This window comes from Triticum aestivum, chromosome 5A (genome assembly GCF_018294505.1).
Source record: "Triticum aestivum cultivar Chinese Spring chromosome 5A, IWGSC CS RefSeq v2.1, whole genome shotgun sequence".
Classification (NCBI taxonomy): domain Eukaryota; kingdom Viridiplantae; phylum Streptophyta; class Magnoliopsida; order Poales; family Poaceae; genus Triticum; species Triticum aestivum.
In genome coordinates, this window is record NC_057806.1 from 446,839,275 (window position 1) to 446,855,062 (window position 15,788).

Below are 15,788 nucleotides of genomic sequence, written 5' to 3' on the forward strand. Positions count from 1 at the left end.
CGCCTTGGTCACATTGGTGTCAAACGCATGAAGAAACTCCATGCAGATGGACTTTTGGAGTCTCTTGATTATGAATCATTTAACACGTGCGAACCATGCCTCATGGGTAAAATGACCAAGACTCCATTCTCCGGAACAATGGAGCGAGCAACCAACTTATTAGAAATCATACACACTGATGTGTGCGGTCCAATGAGCGTTGAGGCTCGCGGTGGCTATCGTTATGTCCTCACCCTCACTGATGACTTAAGTAGATATGGGTATGTCTACTTAATGAAACACAAGTCTGAGACCTTTGAAAAGTTCAAGGAATTTCAGAGTGAGGTTGAGAATCAACATGACAGGAAAATCAAGTTCTTACGATCAGATCGCGGGGGAGAATATTTGAGTCACGAATTTGGCACGCACTTAAGAAAATGTGGAATAGTTTCACAACTCATGCCGCCTGGAACACCACAACGTAATGGTGTGTCCGAACGTCGTAATCGCACCCTATTGGATATGGTACGATCTATGATGTCTGTTACCGATCTACCGCTATCTTTTTGGGATTATGCTATAGAGACTGCCGCATTCACTTTAAATAGGGCTCCGTCGAAATCCGTTGAGATGACACCGTATGAATTGTGGTTTGGAAAGAAACCTAAGCTGTCGTTTCTGAAAGTTTGGGGATGCGATGCTTATGTCAAGAAACTTCAACCTAAAAAGCTCGAACCCAAATCGAAAAATGCGTCTTCATAGGATACCCTAAAGAAACTATTGGGTATACCTTCTATCTTAGATCCGAAGGCAAGACATTTGTTGCCAAGAATGGATCCTTTCTAGAGAAAGAGTTTCTCTCGAAAGAAGTAAGTGGGAGGAAAGTAGAACTTGATGAAGTATTGCCTCTTGAACCGGAGAGTGGCGCAGCTCAAGAAATTGTTCCTGAGGTGTCCGCACCGACTAGGGAGGAAGTTAATGATGATGATCATGAAACTTCAGATCAAGTTGGTACTGAACTTCGAAGGTCCACAAGGACGCGTTCCGCACCAGAGTGGTATGGCAACCCTGTCCTAGAAATCATGTTGTTGGACAATGGTGAACCTTCGAACTATGAAGAAGCAATGGCGGGCCCAGATTCCAACAAATGGCTGGAAGCCATGAAATCCGAGATAGGATCCATGTATGAAAACAAAGTATGGACTTTGACTGACTTGCCCGTTGATCGGCGAGCCATAGAAAATAAATGGATCTTTAAGAAGAAGACAGACGCGGATGGTAATGTGACCATCTATAAAGCTCGGCTTGTCGCTAAGGGTTATCGACAAGTTCAAGAGTTTGACTACGATGAGACTTTCTCACCCGTAGCGAAGCTGAAGTCCGTCCGAATCATGTTAGCAATTGCCGCATTATATGATTATGAGATATGGCAAATGGACGTCAAAACGGCATTCCTTAATGGTTTCCTTAAGGAAGAATTGTATATGATGCAGCCGGAAGGTTTTGTCGATCCTAAGAATGCTGACAAGGTGTGCAAGCTCCAACGCTCAATCTATGGGCTGGTGCAAGCATCTTGGAGTTGGGACATTCTTTTTGATGAGATGATCAAAGCGTTTGGGTTTACGCAGACTTATGAAGAAGCATGCGTTTACAAGAAAGTGAGTGGGAGCTCCGTAGCATTTCTCATATTGTATGTGGATGACATACTATTGATGGGAAATGATATAGAATTCTTGGAAAGCATAAAAAGCCTACATGAACAAGTGTTTTTCAATGAAGGACCTTGGAGAAGCTGCTTATATATTAGGCATCAAGATCTATAGAGATAAATCGAGACGCCTCATTGGTCTTTCACAAAGTACATACCTTGATAAGATATTGAAGAAGTTCAATATGGATCAGTCCAAGAAGGGGTTCTTGCCTGTATTGCAAGGTGTGAGATTGAGCACAGCTCAATGCCCGATCACGGCAGAAGATAGAGAAAAGATGAGTGTCGTCCCCTATGCCTCGACCATAGGGTCTATCATGTATGCCATGCTGTGTACCAGACCTGCTGTAAACCTTGCCGTAAGTTTGGTAGGAAGGTACCAAAGTAATCCCGGCATGGAACACTGGACAGCGGTCAAGAATATCCTGAAGTACTTGAAAAGGACTAAGAATATGTTTCTCGTGTATGGAGGTGACGAAGGGCTCGTCGTAAAGGGTTACGTCGATGCTAGCTTCGACACAGATCTGGATGACTCTAAGTCACAAACCGGATACGTGTATATTTTGAATGGTGGGGCAATCAGCTGGTGCAGTTACAAGCAAAGCGTCGTGACGGGATCTACATGTGAAGCGGAGTACATGGCAGCCTCGGAGGCAGCACAAGAAGCAATCTGGGTGAAGGAGTTCATTACCGACCTAGGAGTTATTCCCAATGCGTCGGACCCGATGACTCTCTTCTATGACAACACTGTAGCTATTGCCTTTCCCAAGGAGTCCAGGTTTCACAGGAAGACCAAACATATCAAGCGTTGCTTCAACTCCATTCGTGAAAATGTTCAAAATGGAGACATAGATATTTGCAAAGTGCATACGGACCTGAATGTCGCAGATCCATTGACTAAACCTCTTCCTCGAGCAAAAGATGATCAACACCAGAACTCTATGGGTGTTCGATTCATCACAATGTAACTAGATTATTGACTCTAGTGCAAATGAGAGACTGTTGGAATATGCCCTAGAGGCAATAATAAAATGATTATTATTATATTTTCTTGTTCATGATAATTGTCTACAACAAAATAGCTATGTAGAGACGTTTTCTATTCGACGTTTTTGTGTATGTCTCGTTACTAAAATCCGCTTGGTGCATATGGACGTTTTCTGGGACGCGCAACACATGGTCCCTTGATTTTCCGATTAAAAAAATCTGGATGGTTCCGTATATTTTGTTCAACCACTGTCGCCCACTAAAAATAACCCACCATCAGCCGTACATCTTGCGATATGGGCTAAGAAGATAACTACCGTGAAGAAAGAGATCGATCTCTCACCTCTAAACCTAGCGCCGCCATGCCGCGACGCCTCCTCTGCCAAGCTCCTCTCCTTCCAATCCCCCGACTCGCCATCGTAGGTCCACCGCCCTGCGCTCGCCGGGCGCCAGCAGCAGCCCCGGGGACGCTGTCCTCCAGGCGGCGCCCCAGCCCCAGTACGCCCGTCCTCCAGGCGGCGGTCAGCCCCAGTACGCCCGTCCTCCAGGCGACGGCCCAGCATCAGGAACACGGTGATTTGGAGGCCACGAGGGATCCTGCGATCGAGCGCACAAGGCCTGGTCACTGGATCTTTAGCAATAGCTTGGCCAGTTCATCTGTAGGTGAGTCGATCTACATTTACTTTTCAGCTGTTCTATCAATTCATTCAAAGTAAAAAATTGGAGCCTCTCCCTTCGCGCGTAATTAATTGTGGAGGAGAATCTAACACTGCACGTACTTCAGATTATCTATATTAAGATAGGACAACACTACTTTGTCTTTTTTTGAACTCTTTTTTTACTAATTATACCACTGGTTCAATTAAATGTCGATCTTACACATAGCTTACTTCGTTGTTTTCTCCCAAATTATGGACACTCACGTATGCGGGTGTTTGATAAACAACCTCTGAGAATACCCCGATAATACAAGATGGTCAGTGTTCTTTACGAACCTTTCTTTTTCATGTGGTTAATAATCAAAGCTCGTGTATCAACTACCAAAGCACCTCATTCCCACCATAAATGAAAATGAGAATTTTGCGCCCATGTTCTTATATTTTCTGGAATAAGCATGCCTTCTACTATCATACATGTAGGGCCCGTTTGGATGCAAAGTATTTTCAAAGTATTACTAGAATACCACAGTTTTTTTCTTTAAAACAGTACTTTTGAATACTTTGAGGTGTTTGGCTATACCAAAAACTGTAGTTTCATAAACGGTCGTATTGTTGATACTATGGTTTTTTTGGAGTATTAAAAAAAGAGGTCCGTACCTCTTTTTTTCTCAAACTGAGGAAAAGACGCTCGTGCGGCATCCGTTCGTTCACTACCGTGCAGCTTGGTTTGTAAGCATATAACTAATCATATGGCAGTATCCTTTCGTAGTATTGATTCATTCCTTTCCATCACATGCACCAGACTAGTTAAACCAGGATACTCATTTAGTTAGCTAGGGCCGATCACGTCCGCAACTTCCTCGCTCAGTGTTCAAAAGTCCTTACAGCGCTGCATGCAGCTGGGCGGTCGTTAGCACACACTGATTGATCCGGTCGTGTAGCTCTATAGTTGTAATATAAGTTAGATTAAGTTGTGTAACTATCAGTCAAAACTACAGTAAAACAACACCAGCCAAACATATCAGTAGTTTTCCTAAAACTGAGAGAATTGCGGTTTTTTAAAAACTGTAGTATTCATTACCCAAGCATTGCAATACTGAAGTTTGAAATACTATGGTATTCTTAAAACTACGCTGCCAAAATAGGCCATAGTTTCTCATCTGCAAAACTTTTCTCATGTTATCTGATAAAGAGCGCTCCCTGGATGGATATATTATCATGTTTGGTAAGATTTAATCATATGTGCTTATGTGAAACATCTGGGTCAGATGCTTTGCACTATGTCTGGAGCAGCTAAATTGTGTGATGCTCACTTATGTAGATGTTGTATTAGACTGAAGATTATTAATGTGAACTACCATGAGAATTCAGTCTCTTTATGGTAAACTGTCGTCTTATGTAGAGCTAGTATTAAGGCTTAGATATTATTAGTGTCAAAAACCATGAGAACTCAGTCCCTGTATGTTAAATTGCTGTTATTTCTGTACATATACTTCTTAGTAAATTGTTGTTATTTTTTCTTACAAATATACTTCATGCATTCTCACCTTTGCGAATCCGTCAATGACATCAAGATTTATCTCTCTTTTTACAGTATGTCTCTACACTTCATATGGTTACATGACATCTACCAGACTAGATTGAACTTCTGCAGTGCATGTTTACCTCGATGAGGTACGTAAATATCGCTCTTCTCTATTCTTATGGTTGTCTGTTCAGCAAAGTAAAACTTACTAGTAGAAATTCCAATGAATTTATTTATATCTCATTTGCCTTCCTTTGCAGAAAAAACTTCTATGTACGGATTTTGAAGGCAGCAACCACTAGGATAAACTAGAGACGCAGAGAAAACAAGGAGCTATTGTTCCATTATCAGCATGTAGATACTACAAGTCATAGATGTTTCAACTAGTTTGTGAGACATGTAATTCTTTTATAGACGATGTGTACAATTGAGTTTATAAGCTACTACTGGCTCCTTCTCTCAGTAATGGTATAAAACAACATTATTATTTTGTGTGATGACATACATCTTTTTAATATATTCTGATATGTAAATGAGTGTCAAATTATTTGGTATTAGCAAGTAATTTCATTAAGCGCAATTGAACAATAATTTTTTATACAATGTAAATAGGATATATCATATATGCAGTTGCATCTAGTATGAATTTTTCAGTGCGTCCCTAGGGGCATAAGGATGTTCTCTAAACGTCTCATATCCATGTAGACACGCTTTGTAAGGACGCTCTCAAAACGCCTCATTTCCATCTAGACGCGCTTCCTATGCGCCTCAACTGTCTTTGAGACGGTGCGTGAGGAGACGCTCATGGGACGCTTTAGTGAGCGGCTCTAAAATCTGTTAGAGATGATTTAATGCGCCTTTAGCACCTACATTGGGCGTCACTGCAGGGCATTTTTGTTGTAGTTCATGCTATAATTGTGTTATCCGGAAATCATAATACATGTGTGAATACATAGACCATAACATGTCCCTAGTAAGCCTCTAGTTAACTAGCTCGTTGATCAATAGATAGTCAGGGTTTCCTGATTATGGACATTGGATGTCATTGATAACGGGATCACATCATTAGGAGAATGATGTGATGGACAAGACCCAATCCTAAGCATAGCACAAGATCGTGTAGTTCGTTTGCTAGAGCTTTTCCAGTGTCAAGTATCATTTACTTAGACCATGAGATCGTGTAACTCCCGGATGCCGTAGGAATGCTTTGGGTGTACCAAACGTCACAACATAACTAGGTGACTGTAAAGGTATATTACAGGTATCCCCGAAAGTATCTGTTGGGTTGACACGGATCGAGACTGGAATTTGTCACTCCGTATGACGGAGGGGTATCTCTGGGCCCACTCGGTAATGCATCATCATAATGAGCTCAATGTGACCAAGTGTTTGGTCACGGGATCATGCATTACGGTACGAGTAAAGTGACTTGCCGGTAACGAGATTGAACGAGGTATTGGGGTACCGACGATCGAATCTCGGGCAAGTAACGTACCGATTGACAAAGGGAATTGTATACGGGATTGATTGAATCCTCGACATCGTGGTTCATCCGATGAGATCATCATGGAACATGTGGGAGCCAACATGGGTATCCAGATCCCGCTGTTGGTTATTGACCAGAGAGTCGTCACGGTCATGTTTAGTGTCTCCCGAACCCGTAGGGTCTACACACTTAAGGTTCGGTGACGCTAGGGTTATAGAGATATTAGTATGCGGTAACCCGAAATTTGTTCGGAGTCCCGGATGAGATCCCGGACGTCACGAGGAGTTCCGGAATGGTCCGGAGGTGAAGATTTATATATAGGAAGTCCAGTTTCGGCCATCGGGAAAGTTTCGGGGGTAATCGGTATTGTACCGGGACCACCGGAAGGGTCCCGGGGGTCCACCAGGTGGGGCCACCTATCTCGGAGGGCCCCATGGGCAGAAGTGGGAGGGGAACCAGCCCCTGGTGGGCTGGTGCGCCCCCATGGGCCTCCCCCTGCGCCTAGGGTTGGAAACCCTAGGGGTGGGGGCGCCCCACTTGGCTTGGGGGGGGGGCAAGTTCCCCCCTTGGCCGCCGCCCCCCTTGGAGATCCCATCTCCTAGGGCCGGTGTCGTGGTTCTAAGTATGACATAGTGTAGGGGGGTAAGTATGGAGAGGCAAGATCTTAGCTATGGAGAAGTTGTAAGCACGCAAGGTTTACGAGTTCAGGCCCCTCTCGGAGGAAGTAATAGCCCTATGTCTCGGAGCCCGGAGGCAGTCGACTGGATTACGTGAGTAGGAATTACACAGGTGCGAACCCTTGTCTTGGAGGAGGGGGCGGCTTATATAGAGTGCGTCAGGACCCCGGCCAGCCCATGTTACAAAGGGTTCAATGTACATTAAGGCAGTGCGTTACTGGTAACGCTAGTAATAAAGTGCTATGATGACCATAAAAGCTACTTAATGACCGACCGTTAGCGTGCGGGGTGACTTTAGGTCTCCTGGCCGTCGAGTGGTTGGATCTTGGTCGAGTGATTGCTTCTTGGTCGAGTGTCTTCGAGTCTGTCGAGTGGAACACCTCCAAGTCGATTGAAAGGTGATTTCTTCTAGAGATGTCCTTGGGTAGGGCAGTTAGGACAGGTCCATGACCCTACTCTAGGTACATAGCTTCATCATTAGCCCCCGAATGGATCGAGGTTTGAGTGGGGAAGGAGTTGAGGACCTCTCCGACTCGTTTTTCATGCCGTGAGCATATCTTGTTCCGGATCAACGGACCTGAGTGATGACAGCAACTTCCTTTTCAGTCGCCTTGATCCATTCTTAATTCTTCGTCGAGTGAGTTTCTTTACTTGTAAGGCTCCGAGTGACGGTGCGGAGGAGATCTTTTAGTCTGACAAGTTTGTTTGTTGCCCGCAGATTTCGTGGGATCCGAATTTTGGCAAGCGCGCGAGACGGGGGAGGCCGCAGTAATCGGATGGGATAGAGCGGAGACGCCTCGATCCCCGCGCCGCCTTCTTCGCCACGTACCGCACGCGATCGTTACAGGATTTGACAGAGCCACCTGGGCCTACCCGTCAGCCACTCGGAAGCGGCCTCATATAAGGCGTTGGACCGGAGTCTCCCGAACAGTGCGTTCCCATTCCCTCTTCTCCTCTTCACGCCCCTCCGCTGCGCTCGCTCTCGCCCCAGCATCACCGCTCCGTACGCGTCTCGCCAGCGATAATGGGGAAGGAGAAGACGGCGGCTCTGGAGTGGGCAAAGAAGGCGATGGCAAGGTCAAAGGGGAAGGCGACCAGCCGGGGCGGATCTTCCTCGCGGACTGGCCTGCCGAAGGGCTGGATCCAGGGCGACTGGATCCACTCGAGGATCACCCAAGAAGACCTCGACGACCTGGCCGAAGGGGGGCTGATCCCCTATGACTCGGCGCGGCTTCCGGGGAAGGAATCTGAGCCGCAACCTCGGGAGGGTGAGCGTGTTCTTGCCACCCACATCGACCGTGGATTTTCCTTGCCTCCTCACCCTTTCTTTTGAGGGTTTCTAAACTTCTTTGGGGCACAACTCCACCATTTTACCCCCAACTCGATTGTTTATCTCTCCGCTTTCATTTCTTTGTGTGAGAATTTCCTGGGTTGCCGGCCTCACTGGGGTCTTTTCAAGCATATTTTTACTTGTCGCTCCCAGACAGTGAAAAAGGCTAATCCGAGTGATGAGAGGACCCAAGTGATCCAGATGTGTGGGGGTCTTGGCATCCAGACGAGAGGGAAAAGCTCCTTTCCGGCCATGATTCTTCCTGACTCAGTTCGCGGATGGCAGTCGACCTGGTTTTACTGTAAAGACCAGTCGACTTGAGGGCAATCGACTGGCCTCCCTCCCTTTACCATGGACCGAATGGAGAAACCCTCCCCTTTGAAGGTGCTCATGGAGGAGAAGGCGCACGTGAAGCTGTTGGTCGATCGAGTGGTCCAGCTTATTCATGACGGGGTCACTGGTATGGATCTCTTAGAGGTCTTCCTTCAGCGGCGCATCCAGCCTCTTCAAGCTCGAGACCATCCGATGTGGATGTATTCGGGTCTTGAAGACTCCACTCGGATCCACCCGGAGGATGTCGACGACGACACACTGGAGAAGTGGTTGTCGGGCATTACCGGGAACAAGGACAATCCCAGGGGAGCCAGGAGAGTTCCCCCTTTCGACCAGTCTCATGCACCAGAGCAGGTCTGATTCTGAGTTTTTGCTTGTAATTTGAATTTACTCGTGCAGCTGCCTATATTGCGTCGACTGACTTTGTTCTCCCTGCTTCCTTTCAGGCCATTATTGAAATGTATTCAATGCCCAACGAGGAGCAAGAGCAAGCACTAGAAGGCGAGGCGAGTGGCGGCGACAGTGGCGAGTGGACTTCCGATGGTGAAGGGGATGGAGGAAGCGACGAGTCAAGTGATGGAGAAGAAGTCGAGTCGCCCCCTCGTAGGGAGAGGCGATCCAAGATCGACCAAGAACGGCCGAGTGCCCGCGACAAGGCAACTACTCAGGCTGGTCAGTCTTCGAAGCGTCCTCGGATCTCTTCACCAACCCCGACCGAGAAGGCGCCAAAGCACCCCAAAGTTGTAGAGCCGAGGACTCGGAAGGCGTTGCCGAAGATCAAGATTGATATCCCCGTTGCCTCCGCGTGAGTGTCTCTCTTTGTATTCACTCGACGCTCCCGCTGTTTGTTTTTCTTGTTTTAACTGGACGAACTTTGGAATTGTCAGCGCTGCCACTTCCGGGACCTCAGCTTACAGGGATGATGATGAGGTGATGGAGGACGCGGTCACTTCTAATCTGGGTATGATTTCTGCCATACTATCTTTATTTAGTCGATTCAACTGCAATGTGTCTCATTGGGTGACGTGATTTTGGCAATTGAACTTTGCACAACTCCCAACATTATTGACCTCCCTGATGATGATGAAGAGTCCGAGAGGCCTTTGATGAGGAAGAATAGGCGAGCTCCTGTAAGTGAGGCGCTACAGTCGACGCCGAGGGCGGAGCCAGTCATTCAGGACACTGGCAACGTCAATTGGGGTTCTGTTACCTTCGTCGAGCCACCGTCGAGTGCCTTGCCTTCTTCGTCGACTGCTCGAGCCCCTGTCGACCCGCCTTCACTTTTTGCGACCCATCATGTCCCGGAGGACGAGGTGAATGCTGCTAGGGAAGCCATACGCCAGGCGGGCATTATGATGGAGAAGATGAAGACGATGCGGGACGCCAGCCAAGCCGCCTATGATGCTAGCTCGGCTCTCCAGAGCAACATTCAGGTTAGTTGGTCGCCGCTTGTTCTGTTAGGATATGCCATCTGAAGATTTTTTCCAAAAATCTTTTCATCTGTACACCCACTCGGTGTGTCGATTGAATTTTTTGGACTAGTGGGGGCACGCTGAGTGCACCCACTGGGTGTAGTCCCCGAGACTACGGTGGACTGCTGGCAGTCGATTGTAGTCTTTGTATTTTGTCGAATGTATAAATAGTTTGTCTCTTCCACTCGGTCTGGTCGAGTGGGATCAGAACCGGTGGGGGCACGCAAAGTGCACCCACTGGGTGTAGTCCCCGAGACTACGATGGACTGCTGGCAGTCGACTGTAGTCTGAGCTCTACTTTCTCTCTTTCTGCCTTTTTTTGGACTCGACTTCGGTGGGCCGGTCGAGTGGGATCAGAACCGGTGGGGGCACGCAAAGTGCACCCACTGGGTGTAGTCCCCGAGACTACGGTGGACTGCTGGCAGTCGACTGTAGTCTTAGCATTTATTGCCTTTGTTGTTTTTCGCTGTAAAATAATTTCTCCCCTTTGATTTCAGAAATCTTGTGATCTTGGAGCCCACTTTGCTGACTTGGAGAGGCAGCAGATTCAACTGAACCTTGACTTGGAGCTGGCCAGGACAGAGCTGCAAAAGGTCAGAGACGGCGCCGCTGGTAAGACGAGTTTGTTGACTGGTCAGTTTTAGGCTTGAGTACCCTTCTGCTATTTCTGAATCAATTGTCATTTATTTGCAGAAAAACTAAGAGAAGCTCTGGCGAAGAAGGATTAGGATTTGGCCGCTGCTCGTAAGGAGGCTGACGACAAGACCACTCTGGCCGAACAGAAGCTGGCTTCGGTCGGCCAGTTGGAAGAAGAGAATACCAGGCTGAAGACCGCTCTGAATGACTCCAACAAGGAGTGCTCGCGCTGGAAGAAGGCGAATCTCGTCCAGGGCAAGAAAATGGAAGGCATTGCTCGCAGGAGGGATGATCTGGAGAGCTATCTGAGAAGTCTTGCCAAGAAGTTGTTCATCAAGCTTGAAGGTGCACATTCTGTTCCGACTGATTTTTTTTTGTCGACTAAGTGTACGAAAATTGACTTATCCTTGGATCGTGAATGCAGAGTTTTGCCAGAACTTTGAAGAGGAGACTGGGCGGATTGAACCAGGTTTGGATCCAATCAACTCTCCCGTGAAAGATGAAACTGCCATGAATCTGCTCCGTCTAGAATCTCGCATCGACAGTGCCGTGGACTACTTGGCTCGACTGAAGGTCACCATGTCACGGATTGACCCGGCACTTTGGCCAGAGGCTATGCTCCAAAATGATATTGAGTCCCTGATGACTCGACTAAATGAAATCCCCGACCGAGTGCAGGAGTGGAAGAAGTCTGCTGCTCGGTGTGGCGCTGACGTGGCTCTGTCTTTGGTTCGTGTCCACTGCAAGGAGGTGCGACAGGACAAACTGGCAGCAATCAAGGTCGCCAACACCCAGAAGCATGACTTCCGAACCTTTATGGAGACTTTCATCGCTGCAGCCACTCGGATAGCCGACGGCGTCGACCTGGATGAGTTCGTCGAGCCTGCCAGCCCTCCTCCCGCGGAGTGAACAAACTCTTATGTCCCACCTTAAATTTGCCTCGGAATGCCGAGTGGTTTTTGTAACCGTTAAACTTTTTCGGGCTGCATGCCCGAGTACTTCGATTTGTGATCTGGAACCTTTAGAATTTACCTGAACTTGGTTTACTGTTGAATATCTTTATGAATCTCCTACCGAGTGAACCCATTCTTCATCCGAGACAAGTTTTGTATTCGCAGCGCAGCTCCGAAGGTGAGGGAAGCAGTTTACCCATGTCTTGTATTTGTGGCGAAGCTCCCCAGGGGAAGGCGGCGGTCGACCCACACCCCGTTACTGTAGAGTGGATGGAGCGCACATTGTATTTGTGGCGAAGCTCTCCAGGAGAAGGTGGCAGTCGACCTGACCCTCGTCGTCCTTGAGGATTGTGATGTGTTTCGTACTTAGGCGAGTTCTGGAGTGCAGCTAAGTCCCCGAGTGGGAGGATTGCTCTCCACTCGGTAGGATTTTTTCAAACTTAGGCGAGTGCCAGACTGTAGCTAAGTCTCTAAGTGAGAGAACTTAGGCGAGTACTGGACTGCAGTTAAGCCCCCGAGTGGGAGGATTGCTCTCCACTCGGTAGATTTTTTTTTTCAAACTTAGGCGAGTGCCAGACTGCAGCTAAGTCTCTGAGTGAGAGAACTTAGGCGAGTACTGGACTGCAGCTAAGCCCCCGAGTGGGAGGATTGCTCTCCACTAGGTAGGATTTTTTCAAACTTAGGCAAGTGCCAGACTGCAGCTAAGTCTCTAGTGAGAGAACTTAGGCGAGTACTGGACTGCAGCTAATCCCCGAGTGGGAGGATTGCTCTCCACTCTGTAGGATTTTTTCAAACTTAGGCGAGTGCCGGACTGCAGCTAAGCCTCCAGTGAGAGACTTAGGCGAGTGCCGGACTGCAGCTAAGCCCCCGAGTGGGAGGATTTCTCTCCACTCGGTAGGATTTTTTCAAACTTAGGCGAGTGCCGGACTGCAGCTAAGTCTCCAGTGAGAGAACTTAGGCGAGTGCCGGACTGCAGCTAAGCCCCTGAGTGGGAGGATTGCTTTCCACTCGATAGGATTTTTTCAAACTTAGGCGAGTGCCAGACTGCAGCTAAGTCTCTAAGTGAGAGAACTTAGGCGAGTACTGGACTGCAGCTAAGCCCCCGAGTGGGAGGACTGCTCTCCACTCGGTAGGATTTTTTCAAACTTAGGCGAGTGCCGGACTGCAGCTAAGTCTCTAAGTGAGAGAACTTAGGCGAGTACTGGACTGCAGCTAAGCCCCCGAGTGGGAGGATTGCTCTCCACTCGGTAGGATTTTTTCAAACTTAGGCGAGTGCCGGACTGCAGCTAAGTCTCTAAGTGAGAGAACTTAGGCGAGTACTGGACTGCAGCTAAGCCCCCGAGTGGGAGGATTGCTCTCCACTCGGTAGGATTTTTTCAAACTTAGGCGAGTGCCGGACTGCAGCTAAGTCTCTAAGTGAGAGAACTTAGGCGAGTACTGGACTGCAGCTAAGCCCCCGAGTGGGAGGATTGCTCTCCACTCGGTAGGATTTTTTTTCAAACTTAGGCGAAACGGATTCGCAGCTAAGCCCTCGAGTGGGAGGCTGGCTCGCCACTCGGTAGGAAACTATTTTTACAAACTTAGGCGAAGCGGATTCGCAGCTAAGCCACCCACTGGGGATTTCTTACGCAAACAAAAAACAATAATAATCACTGGGAAAATTATAACGCTCTTGTCTTTGATAAATAAACTACAGGAGTTTTTCTTATTACATCTCATCCGAGTGAGAATTTAAGTATAAAAGGGGCGGAGTAGCTCCGCATTCCAGGCTCGTGGCTCATCAATCTGGCGATCGACATTGTAGAGGTGGTATGCTCCATTGTGGAGGACTCTGGTGACTATGAAGGGGCCTTCCCAAGTAGGAGCGAGCTTGTGTGGTTTCTGCTGATCCACTCGGAGGACTAAGTCTCCTTCTTGGAAGGCTCGGCTCTTCACGTTTTTGGCATGGAATCGACGCAAGTCTTGCTGATAGATGGTCGATCGAATCAAGGCCATTTCTCTTTCTTCTTCTAGGAGGTCGACTGCGTCCTGCCGGGCTTGTTCTGCTTCATCTTCTGAGTAGAGCTCGACTCTGGGAGCATTGTCAAGCAGGTCACTTGGTAAGACTGCCTCGGCTCCGTAGACCAGAAAGAATGGGGTTCTTTCGGTCGATCGATTCGGGGTTGTCCTCAATCCCCAAAGGACTGATGGAAGCTCGTCGACCCATGCACCTGCTGCGTGCTTGAGATTGCGCATCAATCGGGGTTTCGGTCCTTTGAGAATTAGGCCGTTTGCCCTTTCTGCTTGCCCATTCGACTGGGGGTGAGCGACCGAAGCATAGTCGACCCGAGTGCCCTGAGTGGCGCAAAAAGCCCTGCATTTGTCGGAATCAAAGTTTGACCCATTGTCGGTGATGATGCTATGTGGAACTCCATATCTGAATATCAACTCTCTCATGAAACTGATAGCGGTGCAAGCATCAAGATTCTTGATAGGCTTGGCTTCAATCCATTTGGTGAACTTGTCGACTACCACCAGCACATGAGTGAAGCCGCTCCTGCCTGTTCTCAGTGGTCCAACCATGTCCAACCCCCAAACAGCGAAAGGCCAGACGACTGGAATGGTTTTCAGGGCTGACGCGGGCTTATGCGGCATATTGGAGTAATACTGACATCCTTCACATTTGTCGACTATCTCTTTGGCCATCTCATTGGCTCTTGGCCAGTAGAACCCCGCTCGGTATGCTTTAGCCACAATGGTCCGAGAGGACGCATGATGACCACAGGTCCCCGAGTGGATATCGTTAAGGATCATCTGACCTTCTTCTAGTGTAATACACTACTGGCCGACCCCAGTCGCGCTTTCTCTATATAACTGTCCCTTTATGACTGTAAAGGCCTTGGATCGACGGACGATCTGTCGAGCCTCTTCTTCGTCTTCTGGGAGTTCTTTCCTTAGGATGTACGCGATGTACGGTTCTGTCCAGACGGAAGTGATAACCAAGACTTCCATGATCAGGTCGACCACAGCTGGAACTTCAACTTCAGTCAGATCCGTGGCGCTTTTTGGCTGTGGGGCCTCTTTAGTGAAGGGATCCTCCTGGACTGATGGTGTGTGGATGTGTTCCAAAAACACATTGCTGGGAATGGCTTCTCTTTTGGAACCTATTTTTGCCAGATCATCAGCTGCTTGATTTTTCAGTCGGGGTATGTGATGAAGATCTAACCCCTCAAATTTCTTCTCCAGCTTTCTCACTGCATTGCAATAACCAGCCATGGCTAGACTTCTGACGTCCCATTCCTTCATCACTTGATTGACCACCAAATCTAAGTCGCCATAGACCACGAGGCGACGGACGCCGAGTGAAATGGCCATGCGCAACCCATATAAAAGTGCTTCATATTCTGCCTCATTGTTAGAGGAATCAAAGTGGATTTGAAGAACATATCTGAGTTTATCTCCTCTGGGGGAGACCAACACCACTCCGGCGCCGGAACCATTTAGCATCTTGGAACCGTCAAAGAACATGGTCCAATGCTCCGAGTGAACCTGAGTCGACAGTTGCTGTTCAATCCACTCGGCGACGAAATCCGCGATTGCCTGGGACTTGATATCTTTCTTTGCCTCAAACTTGATATCTAGAGGAAGGAGTTCAATCGCCCATTTTGCCACTCGACCAGTTGCGTCCCTGTTATGCAAGATCTCTGACAACGGAGCGTCGCTGACGACTGTAATGGAATGATCAAAGAAGTAGTGGGCAACTTTCTTGGTGGTCATATAAATCCCATATACGAGCTTCTGATAAGGAGGATATCTTTGCTTCGATGGGGTCAAGACTTCAGAAATATAATACACTGGGCGCTGAACTTTGAAGGTTTTCCCTTGTTCTTCCCGCTCGACCGTAAGTACCATACTGACGACTTGTCCTGTGGCTGCAATGTAAAGCAGCAAAGGCTCCTTGCTGATTGGGGCAGCAAGCACCGGCTGGGTGGAGAGCAGAGCTTTGAGCTCTGCGAACGCTGCGTCAGCTTCAGGAGTCCACTCGAACTTGTCAGACTTCTTCA

At 48.0% G+C, this 15,788-nt stretch overlaps 1 long non-coding RNA gene across 1 annotated transcript; it reads left to right on the forward strand.

Annotated features, from left to right (window-relative positions):
• The first annotated feature begins 2,939 nt into the window (after positions 1–2,939).
• LOC123107125 (uncharacterized) lies at positions 2,940–5,358 on the forward strand. Its single transcript, XR_006451593.1, has 3 exons — positions 2,940–3,337; positions 4,928–5,007; positions 5,119–5,358. It is a non-coding gene; the product is annotated as an uncharacterized lncRNA (long non-coding RNA).
• The last annotated feature ends 10,430 nt before the right edge of the window (positions 5,359–15,788 follow it).